This window comes from Phascolarctos cinereus, unplaced genomic scaffold (genome assembly GCF_003287225.1).
Source record: "Phascolarctos cinereus isolate Bilbo 61053 unplaced genomic scaffold, phaCin_HiC Scaffold_5;HRSCAF=322, whole genome shotgun sequence".
Lineage (NCBI taxonomy): Eukaryota > Metazoa > Chordata > Mammalia > Diprotodontia > Phascolarctidae > Phascolarctos > Phascolarctos cinereus.
Window position 1 is genome coordinate 52,960,507 of NW_027555958.1, and position 22,187 is coordinate 52,982,693.

At 40.4% G+C, this 22,187-nt stretch overlaps 1 protein-coding gene across 5 annotated transcripts in view; it reads left to right on the forward strand.

Annotated features, from left to right (window-relative positions):
* The first annotated feature begins 427 nt into the window (after positions 1-427).
* The window catches only part of CSDE1 (cold shock domain containing E1), a 55,421-nt gene continuing 33,661 nt past the window's right edge, over positions 428-22,187 (forward strand). For all 5 annotated transcript variants that reach the window (XM_021002340.2, XM_021002349.2, XM_021002357.2 and 2 more), the window contains exons 1-2: positions 428-536; positions 18,827-19,228. The gene's annotated coding sequence lies outside the window, so the exon portion shown is untranslated. The remainder of the gene's footprint in view (positions 537-18,826; positions 19,229-22,187) is intronic.

Consider the following 22,187-nt stretch of genomic DNA (forward strand, 5'->3'; position numbering starts at 1 on the left):
CGAACCAGGTGAACAGTACGGTACGGGACCCTAAACGAGAACAAATGGGCAACGGGGAGAAGGGGGGGGGGCCCTAGCCCACCCCCGAGCTGCTGCTGCAGCTACTGCTACAGCCCAGACCCCGCGCTGACGCCAGAGGCTGTCAATACCGACTTCCTGGGTCCGCCTTAGAACTGGCGTGCCTAAGGCCTACCCCTAATCTCTCAGCCCTACACGTCACGAAACAGACGATGACAAGGGAAGCCAACCAGCCCCCTGAAGCATCCCTGCGGATTCAGTAAACAAAAAGTGGCCGTCCGCAGCACGTGGGAGAGAAAGGAAGGGAAGGGCCTCCGTAGCCATCTTAACTACGGGCAAACACAGGCAGACAGGTTGGCGTCCCTTGGCTTCATTGCGCAAGCGTAGTATGAAGGCTCTCCACCTCCCAGTGCACGCGCTCGTAGCTCGCTACTCTCGCGAGAGGAGCGAGATTTATTCCTACGTACCGGGCCGTGCTGCTTATGGCGGCGCTGGAGAGGGGGCGCTGAGCTGTTGGGGTGAGTATGACCTCGGGACCCCGTTGGGAGCGGGAGGGTACCGGGCTAGGGACAGAGGACCAAACTACGACTCAGGGGAGGGACTGTTGGGCCGAAAATGGGGACCCCTAGAGCTCTGAGGGGGGAGGCCCCTCCCGTTTGTCTGAGCCCAGTGTCTAGGGCTTTACCACCCGCTCGGAGCCCAACCGCCTGGGCCACGCACCGGGCTGGGGAGCTGCGGCTGAGGAGCCGGGGTCGGGCGGGGGGAGGGGGCGGCATAAGTGGGGGTGGGGGACGAAGATGGAGGCTCCGACCGCAGCCAAGATGGAGGCAGAGGGTGCGGGGCTCGGACGCGGAGGCTGCTGGGAACTGTAGTCCAGCTGCCCCCCCCCCCCCCCCCGCGGTCTGGCCTAAGAACTGGAACTACAAGTCCCGGCGGGCGGGGGCGGGGGGAGCGGCGCGGTCCTTTGTGTTGACTGGGAGCGGCAGCGGCAGCTGAGTTTGGGCCCGGGACTGGACTGGATCCGGCTCTGCTGTTCCCGGCATTGTACCCACCCGGGGACCAAACTACGAGTCCCAGAGCGCAGTGCGGCGGTGGTGCCTTCCCTTTGTGTGGCGGCGGAGCCCCCGCCCGAGCTAGGGAGCCCCTACCACCTCTCACTCTCTTGCGGTGAGCTGAGGCGGCGTGCCTCCCGTTCCCCCGGAGTACTTCCCGGGCCCGACCGGGGCGCTAGACCGGCTTACCGGAACTGCCCAGGCACGTGGCCCCCGGCCCTGTCACCTGTGCGGGGGGCACTTCTGCATTCTCCCCGCTTGGGGCTTAGGGTTGGCGGTGGCCGTAGTGGTGCAAGAGCGCGGCCCAAATTGTGCAAGAGCGGCCTAGCTTCGTCATTCTTCCCGCAGCTCGGTCTCCCGGAGCTTCGAGCTCCGCGGGGGCGAGCGCCGTGTGGAGTTTCCTCCCCTAGTGGACCTCTTACCAGAAAATCGGTTTAATGCCTTGGTTTCTTGTTGTTTTTTACTTCTCCTTCCTGTAACGCGGAGGTGGCCCTGCCCAGCAAAACACATCTGGGCTTGGGAAGTACTCCAGGACGTTCCCTTAATTCACTTTCCCATTCCCCACATACATCTTAGCTCGGCAAACTTAGCCCGACAAGTATCTGGCAGCTAATTACCTTGTAACAAAGTTCATCCAAAAGACTTTATCCCCACTTTAATAAGGGTTGGGGGATGCAAAGGGATAAGTTGTGGCGTGTGACCGTGATGGGTTTTCAGTGAACCTTGGGTTTTACCAACTTGTTCTGAATGGAAATTGATGGGAATAAACAGCTAGAGATAGGCCTATTTAAATGCTGGCCCCATTACTTGTAAACGATGCCCTCTAACGTAGCTTGTACTAAAACTTCTTTCATCAGCAAAATACACACACACGTGTATGTGTTGGGGTTCTAGAAGGTGTGTGTGTCGAAAAACTCTCGATAATATACTGAAGAAAGTACAGTAATTGTGTTCTCTGGGAGCTAACCAAAGATTTAAATGTCACCACATCAGAAAAATCTGTGTTTTAGCATTGTTTTCTTTTTGTTTTCTTTGAGCCTTAAAACAGAAATGGATGATTGTGTCTTAAGTATTTGGTTATGCAGCTGCTCGGGATGCTTAGCATTCGGATGGATATTTATAGCAACTGAGTTGAAAAGTAAAGTGTCTGACTGAGACCCAGAAGATAGGTTTTCTTTTTTTCTTCTTTAACTATCTTAAGTTTGACTTCTAAAAGGTGTGGTTTAAAAGTGCAGCCACATTTTTCGAGAGAGAAGAAAAGATTACCTAGTTTTATCTCACTTTTCCCACTTCGCAAAAAAAAAAACCCTTTAAGCTGTAACTGGCCATAATTTTGAGTGACTAAACTGAGACAGAAAAATGCTCTTTGGATATATTCTTTTATATTAACTCTTTGAATCGTATCTTACAAAATGAAATTTTGAATATGTATATTTTAAAGTACTTTAAAAAGCACATTTTTATTTACATTCATTATCCTGTCTTCACATAAAAGTTGAATCTAAGTTTGCCAAATCTGAGGGACCTAAGTTTATAGAGGAGACTCCTATTTTCAAAGAGTCTTTCAGTGTGCCCAGCTCAGGTGCCATCTTTTACGTCTTTCCTTATTCCCTTAGTGTTTTCTCTCTTCTCAGATTATCATATACATAAATACTTGTTCGAGTAAGCTGGCCTTAATAGTCTTGCTTTCTAGCATTTTCTAGTTTTAAGTGTCAAAATTTCTCCAGTGAGATATAGCATTTTATCTTCAGCCTGTTCCTTTTTTTTTTTTTAAAGGAATTCCTTTTGGCTTGTATATACTGTTCAAAGTAAAGCTAAACAAGTTCTCCCTTCTTGCAATTTCAGCTTCTTCCTGCTTCTGCTTAAAAGACCTTTATCCCTCTAATTCTTTCCCACCTCTCTTGAAGTATTCTCAGAAGTTTCCAGGGATCTACATTTTTTTAAATGAGCCTTAAATTAAGTGGAATATTATAGATTAATCTTAATTGTTACCTAGGAAATAATTGATCTTTATGTCCGAAGGTGAATTTACTGTTGGTGTGTGGTTAAAGAACATCTGATCTGTGACCGAAAATTTCTTCCAAACTACACCTCAGTTTGCATTCACAGCCAGTATTCCACGCCGCCTGTTAGTTATTTGTATCCTTGCTTCTGTGATCCCACTGGCTCAGTCTGTGTACACGAGCTGCCCAGTTTTTTCATTCCTATATAAGAAATTGGTCTGCCAGTTTTCAGGAGTTTACTTTTTTCATGGTAAGTTTGTGAATCTTTTAAGATTTAAAAGCTGCTTTACCAGTAGGAGGACCTCATTTGATCCTCACACGGATCCTCTGAGAGAGAAGTTCTACAGATGTGGTGAATTCACATTTTATAGGTGAGGAAGCAGAGATTCAGAAAATACACTTGCCCAGAGCCACAGATCTACTAAGTGTTTGGAACAGCATATAATCCCAGGTCTCCTGACTGGTGATTTTTTTTACTACATCATGCTACCTCTCACTGTCTAATATTTCTTGTAATTTTTTTTACTGTTTCAAGAGTAATATTTTCCATTGGGGAAGTGAGAGCCTTTCTAAGACAGCTAGTGAATTTAGAGCCCGAGGAAGCCACTGCTGCCATCAGAGGCTATATATGGAGTGTAAAGGATAAGTGCTGATGTTGAAGTTAATTCATGTTAATTCAAAATGACTTGGGTTCAACTCCCACCTTTGACACTTTACATCTCTGTGTAACCCATAAGTAAGTCACTTCACCTCAGCCTCAGTTTTCTCACTTCTAATGGCACCTACATCATTGGGTTGTTGTGGGGCTCAAATAAGATGTTTGTTAAGATCTTTGAAGTTTGCCAAGTGATGTGTGTGTGTGTATGAATTTTAGTTATTGTCATTTAGCAGCTGTGGTCTATCAAGAAGAGTTAGGAGCAATAGCTTAACTTTTCATACACACCAACATTTTTATTTCTGTCATCTACATGTTATAATGTCTTCAAGTAATTAGCCAGTTTTTTAAAAATTGTTTTAAGTGAAAATTAGCTCATAATAATCAAAAGATGTTTCACCTGATATCAAAATAATGGTTTGAATTTATAACAGCTCTTAGTTCCTTGGATTCATGTGGCAGAGTTTTGCAAGTTTGTCAATTTTTAGAATGCTCAGTTTCATAGGATTGAGAATTAAAACAGTCTTAGAGACCATCTGATTTTTATTTTTATTTTATTTTTTTGAGAGCTAGATCAGGGTGTCTAGAGGCAGCTAGGTGACACAGTGGACTTGGACGTAGAGTCAGGAAGACTGGAGTTCAGACAGCCTCAGACACGGAGTAGCTCAGTGACCCTGAGCAAGTCATTTAACCGGTAAAGCTTCACTATCTCAACTATAATAAAATGGAAACAACAGTTGCATCTACTTCTGAGGGATTTGTGAGGATCGAATAAGTTGACTTGTGAAGTGCCTTGTAAACCCTAAAATGATATAGAAATCACATTATTATGTGACCTACTGAGATCATTTATAATTAGTAGCAGACTTGGGATTTGAATTAAAGCTCTCTGATTTCCAAACCCAATGATCAGTGATTATACTACCCTGCTTTTCTCCTTTCCACCTCAGTTATAAGGAATATTTTTTCACTGGGGTGAAAGAATCTTTCCTCAAATCGACTAATTTGGGGGCAGCTAGGTGGCAAAGTGGATAGAGCACCAGCCTTGAAGTCAGGAGGACTTGAGTTCAAATCCTGCCTCAGACCAAACAATTGACACTTACTAGCTGTGTGACCCTGGGCAAGTCACTTAACCCCAATTGCCTTTCTGAAAAATAAATAAATAAAGTGATTTAGTGTTTACAGAGGGTATCAGATTGGTGGTCTCTAAAATTTGGAGTGGGAAATGGAAAACCCTTTTAGTTAACTGGAAGCAGAGGTGTTATCACCTTGCTCTCTACAAGGTGTCCCCTTTTCTTTTGTGAACCTCCTTTGTCAGAACACAGTGTGAGAGGCAGTTCTGATAGCCTGGGTGATGTTTCATGGTAACAACTCTTCGTTTAAATGGACTGTTGGCTACACATTTGGTTAAATTCAAATTCCTAAACTAGATAAAATGATTCCTATTGCTCATTTGAGTCTTTCTACTTGATTTCCCCCCCCACCCCCCAGTCAGTGGAGAGGGGAAAAAACTGCTTTCTGTGAAAGGCCATAGAGGATTGTGGACTGGTTCATTAATTCTCTGTAAGTGGTTGCTGTACAAATGCTCTGAATAGTTTCCACAAGGTTAAATTAACTGGGGTTATGCTTAATAAGAAAGTAGAATTAGTCATCTATTTAAGAGAAAATAAGATTCTAATATATCTTGCCTTGATTCAAGAAAAGTAATTTAACCTGTAACTACTTTAAAAAGTGATAATGGTGGGAAAAGTTTTACAGGTAATATTTTCCAGAGTAGCATGTTTTAATTGAGGAGGAAAACAGGCTGATAGCTAGTATATAAAAGGAATCCTTCATAATATTCTCAGGCATATAGTCTTTCTTTATTTGTTTCACAGTGTTCTTTGTGTGGGTTTGTGTTCAAAGTGTCAGCAGTGAAGCCCAAAACCAGTTTTTAAAAACAATCAACTGAAAATGAAATATCTGTGTGGCAGATAAAGGTTGATATTATTGTATTGGCATAAATGTATGTCCATTGAAGACAAAAAGCCAAAGAAATCTTATCATATAAAGGTGCAATAAAAAATTAAACCATTCCCTTGGTAAAATATAGGCATATTGCTTAGTGAATTTCAGTGAGCAAAACAAAACAAGTTTCATTAATGATCAAGACTGGTTCTGTATTAATTGTGCCCTTGGATTTTAGGTCCCTTATTTCTATTTGGATAGTAAGTAAGAGGTGTGAAATTTTCAAATAATGCCACCCCAAATAGGGTTAATCCAGTTTAAGTTATTCAAGATTTTAACAGACTTTTGATTTCATTTTCTCTCTTATAGTTTTGGCCTTAGCTGTTGCATGATCCAGGTTTGCAGTTAAGCAAATTACCCAGACTAACTCATACTAAACCGAGATTACTACTCCTCCATTCCTTTTACAACATTGCTAACAAGCAGACGTCTAGTGGTAAGAAATTTAGCCCCTCCCAGAGGTACAATGTGTTACTGGGAGAGAGTGCTGCAGTTGAAATGAATGAACTTGGTTTCAAATCCTATCTCTGCTCCTTACTACTCATGTGATTTTAGGCAAGTCATTTAACTTCTCCAGACCTCAACTCCTATTCTCTAAAATTACAATATTGACCTAGACAACCTATAAGATTTCTTCTGTCTCGAATTCTGTGCTACTGTGGTCTTAAGTGAGCATGTTCTACTTCTGCCCAGTGCTGTTTGCTAAGAAGTTTTTCCTCTGTATCCTTGAAGACATGTCCAGTCTCCCCTAAGTCTTTTCCAGGCTGAATGCCCCTACCTCCTTCAGCTAGAACATGTAGAGTACGATCAGGTTCACTTCTTGGGCTACCATATCACATTGTTGACTTTTGGAGTTTGCAATCCTTTAAAACCTTCGTGTCTTTTTCTTGTTAACTCCTGACATGCTAGGACTTGTGCAAGTGATTTTTGTCCCAGTATGGGGCTTTGTATTTATTCATATTTAATGTCATCTTATTTGATGTCTCCTATTCCCCCCCTCAGCCTATTGATCTGTCAGTAACCATGGGGTATATTGGAAATAGCACTGAACTTAGAAGACTGCAGGCTTGATCTTTGGCTTTCTTGTGTCCCTGAAGGTGACATTTCCCTGTCTCTGAGCCTCAGTTTCCTTATCTGCAGTTAGACTAAATTACCTCCAAGGTTTATTCCAGTTCTAGCATTATATTATCTTCAAACATGAAAAACATGCTGTCTCTGCCTTTGTTCAAGTAAATAATAAAAATGTTCAGGGCAGCTAAATGACACAGTGGAGAACCTGAGTTCAAATTTGGCTTCAGACATTTACTAGCTGTGTGACCCTGGGCAAGTCACTTAACCCGATTGCCCCTGCCTTCCCCCCCCAAAAAAAAGTTGAACAGAATAGATTCCTGGGCACAGTTTTTATGTAGCCCACATGCTTCCATCGACAAGGATTTCATGAGAGACTTTGTCAAATATTTTTCTGTTCAATGGGCTTTTGTCTTTCAGCACAGAGCAATTTTGAGTGCCTTTGATTCCTAAAGAAAGTTAAGGTGTTCTGTTAATATCAAAATATTATATAAAAAGATAGTTTAGCTTGTATTACTAGATAATGAAAAAGTTAATAGCAAACTTTATAAAAATATGATAAACAAATTGTTAAAACTTCAGGTTATGAATTAGAGTTGTCACAGTAATTGTGTATTAAATGTTGTACCATATTGTCCTTTATGCCAGTATACCATTTAAATGTAGCAAGCTGTGGAATATGATAGGTTGTTTTAAACTTGAATGAACTTCAGAGAGTAAGCTACTTTGAATCCCTTTGAATTCAAGAACCTAGTGACAGGAACTTCCTGAGGTCTAGAAAAGTAACCATACTCACAAATACTAAATTTTTGTCTTCCCTGGTTTTGTTGTAAAGAATATAAATACTTGCCAACTATATAGAACTGTATTGTACAGTGTGAAGTTAAAAAGGATGGGGAAAAAGTAGGAGCCTTGCTTTTCAGGAGCTTGGCATCTGACTGGGGAGACTAGAGATATAAACATGAAATGGTTAATTAACAGTGTAAAGCATCATATAATTTAGTACCAAAATGAGTAATACAGAAAATGAGCGTTGGTAATTCAGAGGGGAGGGAGCTCTGTGTGGATTGGATCTTGATGATTTTGAACAGATGGGCTTATAGTGAAAAGAACACTGGATTTTAGGTAGCTAGATGGATGGGACAGTAGATAGATCCCTTGGTCTGGGGTCAGGAAGATCTGAATTCAAATTTAGCATGGGACATTTTAGATGTGTGGTTTTGGACAAGTCACTTAACCTCTGCCTCAGTTTCCTCATCTGTAAAATGAGGTAATAACAACATCTCACTCATGGGGTTGTTGTGAAGATCAAAGGAGATTTTTGTAAAGTGTTTAACATGGTACCTCACATGGTGGGTGCTATATAAATGTTATTGTTATTATTGTTATTATTTGGAGTCAACAGATCTGAGGTTAAATAAGTTCTGCTATTTATTTGCTATATGACTTTGGCCAAGTCACTTAAACTCTGGACCTGTTTCCTCATTTATATAATGAGGTGATTGGACTAGATGGCCTTCAAGGTGTTTCCGAACTTAAATCTGTCCTCTTGAAGGAATACCAGTAGGAAAAAAAAACACATGCAAAAAAGAAAGAAATTGAAAAGAAAGTAAAGTGAGCCAAACTAGGAAAACAATTTTTACAATAACACTAATGCAAAACAACTCTGAAAGACCTAAAGACTCTGACAAATCGAAATTTCAAAAGAGTGATGCTCAACTGTGGTACAGAATAGGGGACACATTTTCAGGCACAGCCAAATTGGGATTTTGTTTTACCTGACTATACATATTTATTACAAGAGAAATTTTTTTTCCTCTCAATTTTTGGATAGGGCCAAGAAAGGAAGAAGGTAGAAATAGCATAAATAGCATGAGCTGTATTGAAATGTGAAGGAATATGTTTCAGGGGGAGGGAAGTGAGGGCAGCACTCTTTCTCACCCTCCCCTCCCCCCCATAAAGCTGGTTGGACTAGCAAGAATTGTAAAGAACTGAAGGTAAACTAAGGATACATAAATGTGGTAGCGGCAGATTACAAGAATTAAATCACTCCTGTGTGCAGTACACTGCCTGGATGCTGAAGAAGGTACAGAGTTTAGAAAGCTCCCTACCCTCGTGAAATTTACAAGTATTAAAGGGTAAGCCACCCACCTAATAAACAATAATACCTAAGTACCTAAGCCAGTTACAAAATAGAGTGCTCTGTGAGGAGGGGCAATCCTTATGGACCCCAGGCTTCAAAGAACAGGTGACATTTCAATTGGGCTTTAAAAATAAGGGTTAGAAAGTCGTTGTACTAAGAATAGAACTACCGATATCCCAGATAAAAGGAATATTGTGAACAAAGGCTTAGAACTGAGAGAAAGTAAGAGAATTCAAAAAGAGAGCCTAATTTGTCCACTGTGTAGAGCACACGGATTGGAAAGAGAATAATAATACTGGCTTTAAGGTTTATATAGCACTTTGTAATTATTACATTATTTAGTTAAATAGGAAGGATAGTGCCAGATTATGAAGAGGAGTGACAGGTCAAAGGAATTATTTTTCTTAGCAATTTATTTTGCTCAGATATTTTAGCAGAAAAAAAAATGACCTTATCTATGTATATGAAAGCTTTATGGTGGGTAGTATAAAGGATGGTTTAGAGTAGGAGAGGTAGAGGAAGGGTGTAGTCCAAGGGAAAAAGAAATAATTATATTTACACAGCTCTTTACCACTTATAAAGTGAGGTGGTTAGTGTGTTATCCTTATTTTATAGGTGAGAAAATGGAGGCTTAGAAGTAAAGTAATTTTCCTCAAATTTCACAGCTAGTGAGTGGCAAATCAAGGATTCAAATCAAAGTCAAAGTCTGCTGGCTGAGTCTAGCATTCTTTCAGCTGCACTACACTGCCTCCCTTCAGAGTCCTCTAGTCTAACTCCAAACTCACTCTCTTCTCTCACCTTCAAATCCCCATTCAGTTAATTGGCAGTACTGTTTTCTCAGTTACCTAGACTCAATTTTGTCATCCACCTTTGAAGCCAGTGTTTAAAAGTGTGTATTACATATAACACTATCCTGTTTGTCTTTGTCGCTTCTGAACTCCCTTCTGTTCTTTTCATAAGAATGTTTTGTTGAGGCTGTTTTCTCTTATTTGCATCACTTTGATTTCTCACACATCCCTCCCCCTGTCAAGCAAAACAAAAAATTTTGCTGTATCTGAAAATGTATGTTTCACTCTGAACCTCTTATCCAGTGGTTCCTAAAACATCCCCCAGGAGTCTGCTACAGCCGAACTATTTACATAATGCTAAGTTCTGGTTTCTAATATGGCAAATATCAATAGAGTTAACCCACATTAACAAAAGCTCTTTAGTGAGGGTTTCTAAGAACCAAAAAATTTGAGAACAGGTGCTTTAACCAAATCACCTTCTTCCAAGAGGTGGGTAGCATGCTTTGTCATTCTTTGAAGTCATGGTTTGTCACTGTGTTGATCAGTATTCTGAAGTCTTTCAGAGTTACTTCCTTTTATATTACTGTCACTTGTTATGAAGTAGCTCTTTAATGATAGACCTTTTACCCCATTTTAAAAAATAATTAATTTGTTTAAGCACATGGTATAGGAGTATTTTTATCATTAATGTGCACTAGCTTTTTTCCATTGGAAAACAGGCACTATTCTCATACTTAGATTGATGAACTAATGAAGTTCTACCCAAGTCTACCAAGCCTCTTTCCCCCAGTAAACTCCAGTGGCAGCTCCTCTCCAAGATCAAATATAAAATCCTCTTTTTTGGCTTTCTAAAGCCCTTCACAAGCTGGTTCCTTTCTTCTTTTCCAGTCTTCTTACACTTTAGACTCATCGATGTATTGTCTATACTCTATGATCCATCAACATTGACCTTATGATGAAATTGTTTTCTATTAAAAAATCTACCTTTTCTCCTGCCTCTCCCAACCCCCTCATCCCACTGAAAAAAAAATAGATGTGTGTAATTAAGCAAAACAAATTCCTGCATTGATTGTCCAGAAGGTATATCTCAGTCTCCATCCTGAGTGTGTCACCTCCTTGTTTGGAAGGAGGTGTGTGGGTAGCATGTTCTGGAATCCTGGTTGGTCATTCTTCAGTGTTTCAGAGCTGATTGTCTTTGTATTGCAGTTGTGTGACTTGCTCTCCTGGTTCTATTCCTTCACTCAGTATCAGTTCATACGTTCTTTCCAGGTTTCTCTGAAACCAGCCACTTAGTGATTTCTTACAGCTCAGAAGTGTACCATCACATTCAAATACCGTAATTTGTTCAGCCATTCCCCATTTGCTGGGCACGCCCTTAGTTTCCAGTTTTTTGCCACTGCAAGAGAGTTGCTATAATATGGGTCCTTTTCTCTTTAATCTTTGGTGGTATGGACTTCATAATGAATGGTATCACTGTGGCAAAGGGTATGCTTTCTAGAAAGGCTGAACCAATTCACAGCTCCACTGACAGTGCATTAATGTGCCTGTTTTCCCACTTCCCCTGTAGCATTTGTCCTTTCTCTGTGTGTGTGTGTGTGAGAGAGAGAGAGAGAGAGAGAGAGAGATTTGCATTTTTCTAATTATTAGTGGTTTGGAGGATTTTTCATATGGCTATTGATAGCTTGGATTTCTTCCCTTGAGAAACTGCCTCTGCCTTTATCAGAAGCTTAATGCAAATACTTATTCCCTAGTTACCTGTTTTTTTATTATTAAAAAGTAAAAGGAGTTTATTAAAAAAAAAAATAAAGGCAGAAACATCTTGGCTGTCTGGCCAGGAGGGAACTAGTCCTTGGATTCAAATCAGAACTGCTCATAAGAGTAAGACAATTCTGATAGGTACACATTTGGGAAAAGGTATTGCTTCCCTAATGGCCTACAGAAATGAGGGGGATGGGCAACTGAGTGCTAGCTAGCAAGTTACTAGGAAAAACAAAAGGGATGGGATCTATCTAGTACATGCCACAAACTGCCTCCTCCTCCAAATGACTGATCCACAGGTACCTAAAAGACAAGTAAGAGTGGAAGCAGTGTGGTCACTGGATACATATGTGGGGTGCAACACCACAGTTACATCCATATCAGTCTTCTATCCTCAACTGCCACAACCCAGTCTTGGTTGCCTGTGAATTTTGGCTTGGGGATCAGTTCTTTGCACCAAAGGAGGCATTGTAATCCTAAAAGCTCACAATCCCGGTGAGGACACACGAGAGGAAACCCACAGATACTTTGGTATGTGAAAAGTTCTGCACTCTTCCCGTCCCCCAACGTGTCAATAGCCCCGTGGACTTTGGCAGTTCAATAGAATCACTCTAAGGATGTTCAAATGGTAGGGAACCTACTTTTATTTCTTCCCTACCCCCATCATGGTCCATGATGGTTTCCTTCTGTGAGGAGTTAAGACTCTTGACCCACCAGTGGTGCTGGTCCTCCCTGAGTACCCATACACAAAAAAAATCTACTTTACCTAGGAAGGAGTATAGGGCTTGCTCTGAGCCCTTTTCAGGGCTGCTTATCCACTTTTAGTGTCTACCTGTTACCTAACTCTCACCTGCAGCTCCAAGGAGCTGTATAGCATGCTCAATGGCCACACCACGATTAAACTGTCTCAGTACACAGGCTGTTCCAGGCTGAGGATAACAGACAGGTCTCAAGCCTGTTGGTCGTTTAGAGCATGTGAAGCATCTGAAGACTACCCTCAGCAGAATGGGCAGATGAGGACAGTTTGTTCCAAGGGCCATGAAGGGAACAGAAATAGGCACCATGGAGCTCTTAGAGGTTGATTGGATATCAAAGACAAGCAGGGTCATCCACTGCATCCAGGCCGTGTCAGTTATCTTGACTTTCTCTTGCCACTGGACTTTGATGACTCTGGAAGAGACTGAGGCTGGACTTAGTTCAGCTCTGGCTCACTTAAATTCACTCAGAAGTCATCTTCACCTCACAATATCATTGGTCCTGAGGAGTGGGAAGGGGAACTGAGCAGTTTTCAGACCACACTTCCTTTTGGCAGTACTTGGCATTCTCCTTGAATGATGGACTGTTTGTTGGCTTAATGACAATCCAGCTAATCATACCTGAAATCAAAACTCAGAATATCAAATAACAGTCCCGAGAGATTTTTATCTCTAAGAGCAAAATTTCACTAATCACAGTTTAGGGCTAGGATATTACTTGTTTTCTCATGTTTCCCTAACAGTTAACAATGAGCAAATATAAAGACATTTCATTTATCCTTTATAAAGTAAGAAGAATCACATTCTTGAGTTTCACACGTATAGTGAACATATCATACATAGTTGGCTCAAAACCCCTAGAAATTGCTGGCTACAGTAGGTCTCCAGTATTTACCCCTAAGGCAAAAATAAATGTTTGAATCTAAATTCTGTTGTTACTAAATTGGTTCAAAGATGTAACTTCAGTCTGCCATTTATTAACAGATAAAGTTTTATACTTTTCATAAGTGGTAGTCAAGTAATCTCAGATGAAACTCACTCTTCATTATAAGCAAATTTGTAAATTTCCCCACTGGCTGGGAGTAGTCTAAACTTCAGTACTTTGAGATTTTACAATAAATGGTCAACAAGGCTAGAACCCAAGGAACTTAACATGTAAGAATAACTTCTCCCTATAGTAAGTTATTGTCATTATCCACTTTAAAACTATTATTTATTTAAAACATGAAACAAACTTATTACCAGCCAGATAACATCAATTCAGTAGAATGCATATCCAAATTATCTTACATAGAAAATCATTCATTTTATCACTTTTGGCATTCTCTATTGATTACTTTCCAGACTAATATAGAGTATTCACATTTACTGTTATATACTGCTTGCCATGTGCCAGGCACTTTACTAAACCCTTTACAATCATGTGAGGTAGGTGCTGTCATGATCCCATTTCTCAGACACAGCTAATAAATTTCTAAAACTGATTTTAACTCAGGTTTTCCTCACGCAGGTTTCCAGCATGTTGTCTTGATGCCAAACAGCAAATATATTTTGCGTTGTTCTGATTTACCACAGTTATCCTAATAGAAGAACATATCTCACTTTAAATTTAGAGACATTATGATTTTTGAGCCCATTCTTAACTATTAGCTCTCCCAAGATTCAAGGAAGCCCTTTGATCTTTTCATAAAATTTTTTTGTTCCTTTAAAATCACCCCAGGAGTCAATCAATTCCTTTGTGTTCTTAACCTAGCTTCACCCAGATACTTTTCAGAGGGTGGATCCAGGGTTAACCTTACCCTACCCCTTAACCCTGGGTAGAGTCTTAGACTGGAAAAGCCACTTAATAAAAAAGAAAGAAAGAGGATGCTTAAATTTTTACAAAGGACTTTGGCATAGCTATTTACACCAAACCTAAAAAAAACCCTGTCTTCTCCAGCAGTCAGTTAATTAGCGTTTGTTAAGATTCTAAGTGCCTTATTAGATAAGATAAAGAGAAGGGGGGGTGAATACCTGGAACTATTCAAAGTCCTAGGAGTTTTCTTTTGTAATCTTAAAGGGATTTGGAGGGGAGGCTGGTACTGAAGAAAACATTCTTTGTTGTTGGTTATTCAGTCCTTTGCAGTCTTGTCTAACTCTTTAGTGACCCCATTTGGGATTTTCTTGGCCAAGATACTAGAGTGGTTTGCCATTTCCTTCTCTAGCTGATTTTACTGTTGAGGAACATTTTACTGACGAGGAACTGAGGCAAACAGGGTTAAGTGACTTGTACGAGGTCATACCGCCAGTAGGTGTAAGACCAGATTTGAAATCAGGAAGTTGAGTCTTTCTGATTCCAGGCCCTTCACTCTATCCACTGTGCCATCTATCTGCCCCTTGTCAAAGAGGCATTCGAGAAGCGGGGAAGGAGGAGGTTTTCAGGTTCACATTCTAATCTCTCTCCTAAATGGCTAATGGGCATTTCTCTTAAAATTTCTCATCTTCCATTTCAGTGGAATAAAGCCCTTCTCAAACCCCTTTCTGAACTCCAAACCCTTTATGTCTTATAACTTTCCACTCATGATCAGTGCAAATTAAACTACTTTTAGCTTTTTTATTTAACCCATTCTCTTATCTCTAGTTAAACCTTGAAAATTTTTCCTACTAACTTTGAAACAAACATTTCATTTTACATTCCTGGTTATTCATCTTTATTTTATTTCACAATTATTTTCTAGTCTCACATTCCTCTGAATCTCCCTTGTACAGATGTCCTTAAGCAACAATAGCTTTATAGCTCTCCTGGAATGGGGGAGAGAGGTTGTTGCCACTTACCCTTAATATGCAGATCTCCAAAATCCATTAAGATATTTTAGTAGTTACCTTAATTTAGAATTTTTTGGCAAAAATGTGAGATTTAGGGGTGCTGAGACCCCGAAATCACAACAAGCAGGTCCTGCCCGAAAAAATTCGACCCAGGTCTTCTTTTAGCCAGAGACAAGGTTTATTAGAACATCCTTCATATTGGGCAGACTCTTAAGGAGTCTGAATGTTAGTGAGCTATTGGCTAGATTGTAAGAATCTGAACACCTTAATGAAGACAAGATGGACCTTATATACAGAAAGACTGTGGGAGGGATCTAGGAGTGGCCAAGTAATTTGGGGTGACTGGAGGAGGGGTCTAAGGAGGATTTGGATGGGAGTAAATTGGAATGAACAGAACTGCCTAGGACCTGGACCATATGGCCAAGGGAGAATGGAGCGGAGCTAGGATTAAGAGTGGGAAATGGCCAGGGGCCATAGGGAGGTAAGACAGTGGAGAGCTAGGCTAGTTTAAGGGTAACAGCAGAATTGGGAGATTTGGAGTAGCCACAATGAAAGGCCAGTTGATGGGATTATAGCCTCAGGCAAACACCGAATATTTGGCCTTGTGGGAAAGTCCAGGGTTTTTCCTTTTTGAGGTCTAGCTCCCATCCTCATCAAAAATAGTACACTTCAGTTACAAGTTTTAGTCTCTAGTTTATGCTATAAATTTCTGCAAACTCAAAAAAGATTTCCTTCCTTCTTTGTCTCTACAGTCTGTAACCTAGTCAGGATTGTAAAAGCTGAGAGAAAGAAAGACTCAAATTTTTTTTCTTATCCCCTACTGAAAGCCTAATCAAAGTCATTGCTTGGTGTTTGTTACCCACTGCTGGGAGAAATGTTTTGCTACTCCTTCAGCCTTCCCCATCCTTCTCAGCTCCCCTTCTGTATTGTCTCACCACAGTTTTGTTTTATGGGCAACAGAGTGTTCCCCTTCAAAGTTGTCCAAGGTAAATTTTTTAAAAACCTTGTCAGCCCTGGCAGCCCCCTCTGATTATTCCCTGCAAAAGTGATTTCCTTAAGATTGCTATGGTCTTTTATTTATATTTTATATATATTTTTTCTTCTAGGCTCTAGGTTTTCTTCGTTTGTGGTAGTTTTTTTTTTATGTGCAGTTAATAATAATCAGAAGTCCCATATTTATCTGGCCATTTCTATCTCTTCCTCCCCTCCCCCTACTATTATAAACCTCTGTTACTAAATCCCATGTGTGCCAGACTTTTCCCCCCCTTTTCCCCAGACTTTTTAACAGCTTGCATAATAGAAAGTCAGTAGGATTCTTTGCCAGCCCCATTTCTTGACAGTACTCCCTTATCCTTTTTGTTCCTGGGCAACCTATGATGTTGGGTAAGAACCATTTACTTAACAACTGCCATCTTTTCCCCATGCTCCATTCCTTTTCATTGTAAAGAAGTGCAAAAGAATCGGTTTTGGATTCAGGACTTATTCCTCTTTATTCTTAAGTTTGGGGAGTAAAATTTCTTCAGCTACTTCACTGATAAGCAAAACCACCAGGAGGTCCTAAGGTCTGGCTGTACCTGAGAAGCAGCCTTGGGGAGGGGTGGGGAGTGGGAGTGAAGCACCACCTTTGGTAATAGTCCTGGGTTAATCACCCTCAAAAATCTCCTGGCTTGGGCTCTACAGATTGTTAAAAAGAAAAATTCTGTTTTGGGACCTTTACCCTAATAAAAGAAGCAGCAAGAGAAAATTAAAAGGCATCTACTAAAAAAAAAAAAGACCAAGGCAGAAAACACATTGGTAGGCTGGCCACAAGAACCAGTTCAATTACTTGCTCTTCTAATTTCGCTACCTTGGGTTTGTTTGTGCAAAAAAATTCCTTAAATTTTATGTAATCACAGTTGTCCATTTTGTCTTTTGTAATTCCGTCTGTCTCTAGCTTGGTCATATTTTAACAGTGCGTGGTACCTATTAAGCACTTAATAAATATTTGTTTCCTTCTAGAAATCTTCTCCCTATACATAGTTCTTCAAAATAATTTCTTTGTTTCTTTAATCTGTTTATGATGTTACCCTTACAGTTATGTATCCATTTGGAGCTTTTTGTTTTTTGTGTTTTTGGCTAGGCAATGGGGTTAAGTGACTTGCCCAGGATCACACAGCTAGTGTTATGTGTCTGAGGCCAGATTTGAACGCAGGTCCTCCTGAATCCAGGGCCGGTGCTCTATCCACTGTGCCACCTAGCTGCCCCCAGGAGCTTATTTTTGTATAGGATGTGAGATATTAGTTTGTACTTAGTGTCGCCATACTTCACAGTTTTCCTTTTAGTTTTTGTTAAAGAATGAGTTACTAATCCAATAGTTGGGATCTTTGGATTTATAAATACCAAGCTACAGTACTCATTTTGCTTCTGTATGTTGCAACACTGGCCTTGCTATTCTTTACGCATAGCGCTCCATCTCTCAGTGCCTTTTCACTGGCTGTCTCCCACACTGGATGCTTTCTCTCCTCACCTCCACCTCCTGGCTTCCTTGGAATCCCTCAAAACTCACCCCAAGTCCAACTAGATGTCCTTTCCTGTTCCTTCCTCTACTCCCCACCCCACACAGGTAGTCACTTCCTTCTGAGATGACCTTCCTTTTAAACTGTTTATGTCTTGAAGTATAATACTTTTTTGTAAGTTTTCTCCCCCATTAGAATGTAGATTTCTCAAGGCAGGAACCATGTTTTTACCTTTACATACCCAGCACTGGACACAGTACTTGTCACGTGAGAGACACTTAATAAATTCTTGTTAACTGACCAGACTAGTTTCCCTACCACCATTTCCTCCTTGCAAATCCATTGTTGTTGTTCGGTCATTTCAGTGTGTCTGACTTAAGCTTTGTGACTCATTTTGGGATTTTCTTGGCAAAGATAAATGGAATGGTTTGTCATTTCCTTCTCCAACTTAAAGGAACTGAGGCAAACAGGGTGAAGTGACTTGCCCAGGGTCACACAGCTAGTAAATGTCTGAGGACAAATTTGAACTCAGAAAAAATGAGTCTTTCTAACTCCAGCCCTGGCACACCTTATTACCTGGCACATACTTTTCATTCCAGTAGCATTGGCCTCCTGGCTATTCAATGAACAAGACACTATCTGTGGCCATTCTCTCTGGCTCTTTCCCTCCTGCTTGGAACACTCCCTCTTCTGTTCCCCCTACTGACCTCTCTAGCTTCCTTTAAAGTCCCAATTAAAAGCCTGTCTTTCATTGGAAGCCTTCCTCAGCCCTTCTTAATTCTAGTGCCTTCCCCCAGTTAATTATTTCCTACTTATCTTGTATATAGCTTGCATTCTATATATGTTTGCATGTTTTCTCTCCTATTAGATGGCAAGATCCTTGAGGCAGGGAATGTCTTTTGCTTCTTTTGTGTTCTCTGTGCTTTACACTGTTCCTTACCTGTGTGTGTGTTATTTCACTCAGGTTGAAAGGCCTGATAGCTGAGACTGCTACACTGTTGTATTCTCAGTTTCATCTGGAATGGTGTTAGAGATGTGCTGGAGAGCACTGGCTTGTACCAAATTAAGTTCAAGCCCTGATTTCAGGGTCCCAGAGGTGATGTATTAGATATTGTTTGTGTTATTAAAGGGAATTGTTTATTAACATTTGAGAAACATCTGAGTTGCCTCAATCTAGCATAATTGTGAGCTCTGCCCCTTTTTGCTGTTCCAGATTTTACCATTATGATTATATCCATCATGAAATTCTATTGAGTGCCTTTATTTCTTTTTTCCCCAGTATGAAGTGTAACAGAACAGACTTTACCACCTGAAACTGCTGCTTCAAGTTCAGATCAGGCAAGGAACACGCCTCGTTTGTAACAACCAACAAGACCAAAGAAGAGTAAACTTAAGCTGAAGACACAACACTTGATCTGAAACAAGAAGTTTGTGCCTACTCAACAGCTTCATAAGAGCACTTCCCAACGCTGCTAGTAGTCTTTGTTTTCTTCAGTGCTGTACTGTGAGATTGATTGCCCGCTGCAGCAGCAGTCGCATCTCTATTAGCTTGGTAGATCATTTCCTCTCGCTCTGTCTCTTTTTTTTAAAAATATACTAGAAATTTTCATCCTTTGAAACGTGTGCTGAAAAAGAATCAGCAAATACTACTGAAAGTGCAATATTTCATTATCACTGCGAGGTAAGTTCATAAAGAGCGCTTAAATTAACCTTCCAAGAATAAATTTCAGTGCTAATTTTGAAAATTATCCACTGCTAAATGAACTACTCAACATTATCTTCCTATAATGACACTCAGTCTTTATCTGGTCATCTATAAAATAATTATTATTACTATATCTCCTTCCAGAATTCTTCAGAAACTTGGTTGCTTTGATAACCCTCAGCTAGTTTGTTTGTAGCTCTCAATGTATTGAATTCTTTGTGGATCTCTTCCCCACCCCCAAGCAGTTTTAGTTGAAATTAGAACGTTTCTGGCCGTAGCTGTATTAGATGCGTGGCATATTAGCATTTTCAGTATTAATGCAGACTAACCTCTTTTGAAGCATCAGCCTCTCAGGAGCAGAATCTCCATTTGCACTGTTATTGCTGCTTATTCACCTTCTTCAAAGAACACGGGGGATCTAGAAAGGGACCACTTTTTAGTCTTTGTAATGGACATGGGTTTATCTGCCTGTGGGTACTTGGATATCTGAACTGTTTTGACAGGTCTATTTGTACAGAGATGAAGGTAATAGGGATATTGATTTAAAGGACACATTCATTTGGCACCTTGGATTTGATGCAAAGGAACTTGAAGATGGCATCAAATCTGATCTGTCAAAGCTGTGGTGATTGATGTTTGCCTTGCTTAATGTTCTGGTTCCAAAATGTGCTCCCCACTGGAGAAAAATGTGGTCTTTCTAGATTTCAAAGACAGTAAGCAGGTAGCAATTTTTGCTGTTCTGTAGGTTACTTTATGTCTTGACATGTGGTGATATCAGTTTTTAACCTTTTACATTTTGTTGAAAATGTCCATCTCTGGGCTTGGAAGTTATTTTATGATAGTTTTGGCCTGTCAATTGCTGTTTCTGCTGCTGTAGTGTGCGCGGCCCCCCCCCCCCCCCCCCGCAACTAGGTTCCTCACAACCAGTGGGGACTATTTCTCTTCGAAGCCTTTTCAGGCCTCCTCTGTTTACCTAGACTATGCTGCTGTGTCCACAACCATTTCTGATGGCCCTACTCTCAGCCTCATTTAAAGGTTGTTATGTAGTTGACAGTTTTGCTGAGGACAAGAATTGGTATGTTGGTATTCAGTGTTAATGGTTTTTGAGTGTAGTTTGTTTTTAGAGGAAGAGCATCATAAAAATATGACCATAGCTGGAGTGTTGGTACCATTTTAGATGCCATATTTTGAGAGCAATGTTGGTACCAAAATTTAAGAGGAGATTGTAGAGTAACTAGGGTAATGAGATGTCTGAAAATCATGTGATATGAGAAATAGCTCCTTCAGGGAGCTCAGAATGTTTAGCCAGAAGAAGAGACGAGAGAGGATGGCTGTCTTGATTATCTGAAATTGTTAGGTACTGTTTACTAAAATTCTATTGGAAATTAGCTGGTTTTGTTGCTCATTCACCTTCAAAAAGTGAACAGCAACGGTTAGAAACTTAAAACTTTACGTAACATATGGATTGCATATCTTTATACAACTGCAAACTAAAAAGTTCTGTTTTCCTTAATAATATAATATTTTATTATACTTTATATATCTTGAATATATAGGGAGGGGGCTATGTGGTAAAGTGGACAGAGTACTAGATTTTGAGATAGAGCACCTGGGTTTAAATTTCAGTTCCCTGCTTACTACTTGTGTGACCTTAGACAAGTCATTTAGCCTCTCTGTGTTTCAGTTTCCTTGTCTATAAAAGGAGAGGGGTGGACTGCATATGATCTCTCATAGGTCCCTTCCAATTTCTTAGGTCCTTTGCTCCTTTTTAAATAGCTAAGGAGCTGTACAGACACTTAAAATAAAGAATGCCAAAAGTATGCATTTGGGTTGCTCAGAAGGGACTTGGGGGGTCTGAAAAAAGGCAACTGACTACAAAATCTTTTAAAAAAACCCACATACAAGTCAAATGAGAAGCATGATGAAAGACTACAAGATTTTGAGGAAGACTAAAATTCAAAGCTTGCTACTGCTTAAGAAAGAAATGAAAAGAGATTGGCATTTTTTTTCTTTAAATGGTGTCAAGAAAACAAGAAAGGCATAGACCTGCTAATTGGGTAAAATGATATAATACTCAAAGCCAGGTAATAAGTAGAATAAATCCATTCTTGTTGTGTATCACCAAGGAAAAAAATTTTTTTAATGGGATATGAAGACAAAGTTTTATTAAGGCAATTGAAGCCTAAAATAGAAATGAAAATAATTAGAAATCCCTTGACTGTTTAATTAATTGGAGTACTGAGGGCTCAAAGCAATTATATCCTAGAATCCTGAAAGAATTTGGAGGTAGGATTATGGAGCCAGTCAACAAACATTTATTAAATGCTTAGCATATGCCAGGCACTGTTCCAAGAGCTATGGGTACAAAAGCAAAAACACAATGCCTGCTTTCAAGGAGCTCACAATGGAGTCTACGGTATGCAGATATATACATATAACATATACAATGTAAATGGGAGTTAATGTCAAAGGGAAGATGCTTGAGGTGATGAAGTAAGAGACTGGAAAGTACTCTTGCAAAAAGTAGGGTTTGAGCAGAGTCTTGAAGGAAGCCAAGAGGCAGAGTTGAACATGGAGACATGGAAGGCAGCCAGTGGAAAGGCCTGTTTTGGAGAAAGAATAGCATGTTGGAAGAACAGCAAGGCCAGTTTGTGTCAGTGGAGAGTACATGAAAGACTGAAGTCAAGTGTAAGACAGGAAAGGTGGAAGGCACTAGGTTGTAAAGGGTTTAAAACCCCAAAATAGGATTTTATATTTAACCCTGAAGGTTAAATAGGAGCCCTTTAGTCTGAGTAAGGGAGTGACATGGTCAGACCTGCACTTGAGGAAGATTATTTTCACTTGTGGAGGATGAAATGGAGTGAGGAGAGACTTGAGGCAAGGAGAACAGTCAGCAGTCCCTTTCAAGAGTCCAGGCCTGAAGTGATGGCTTACA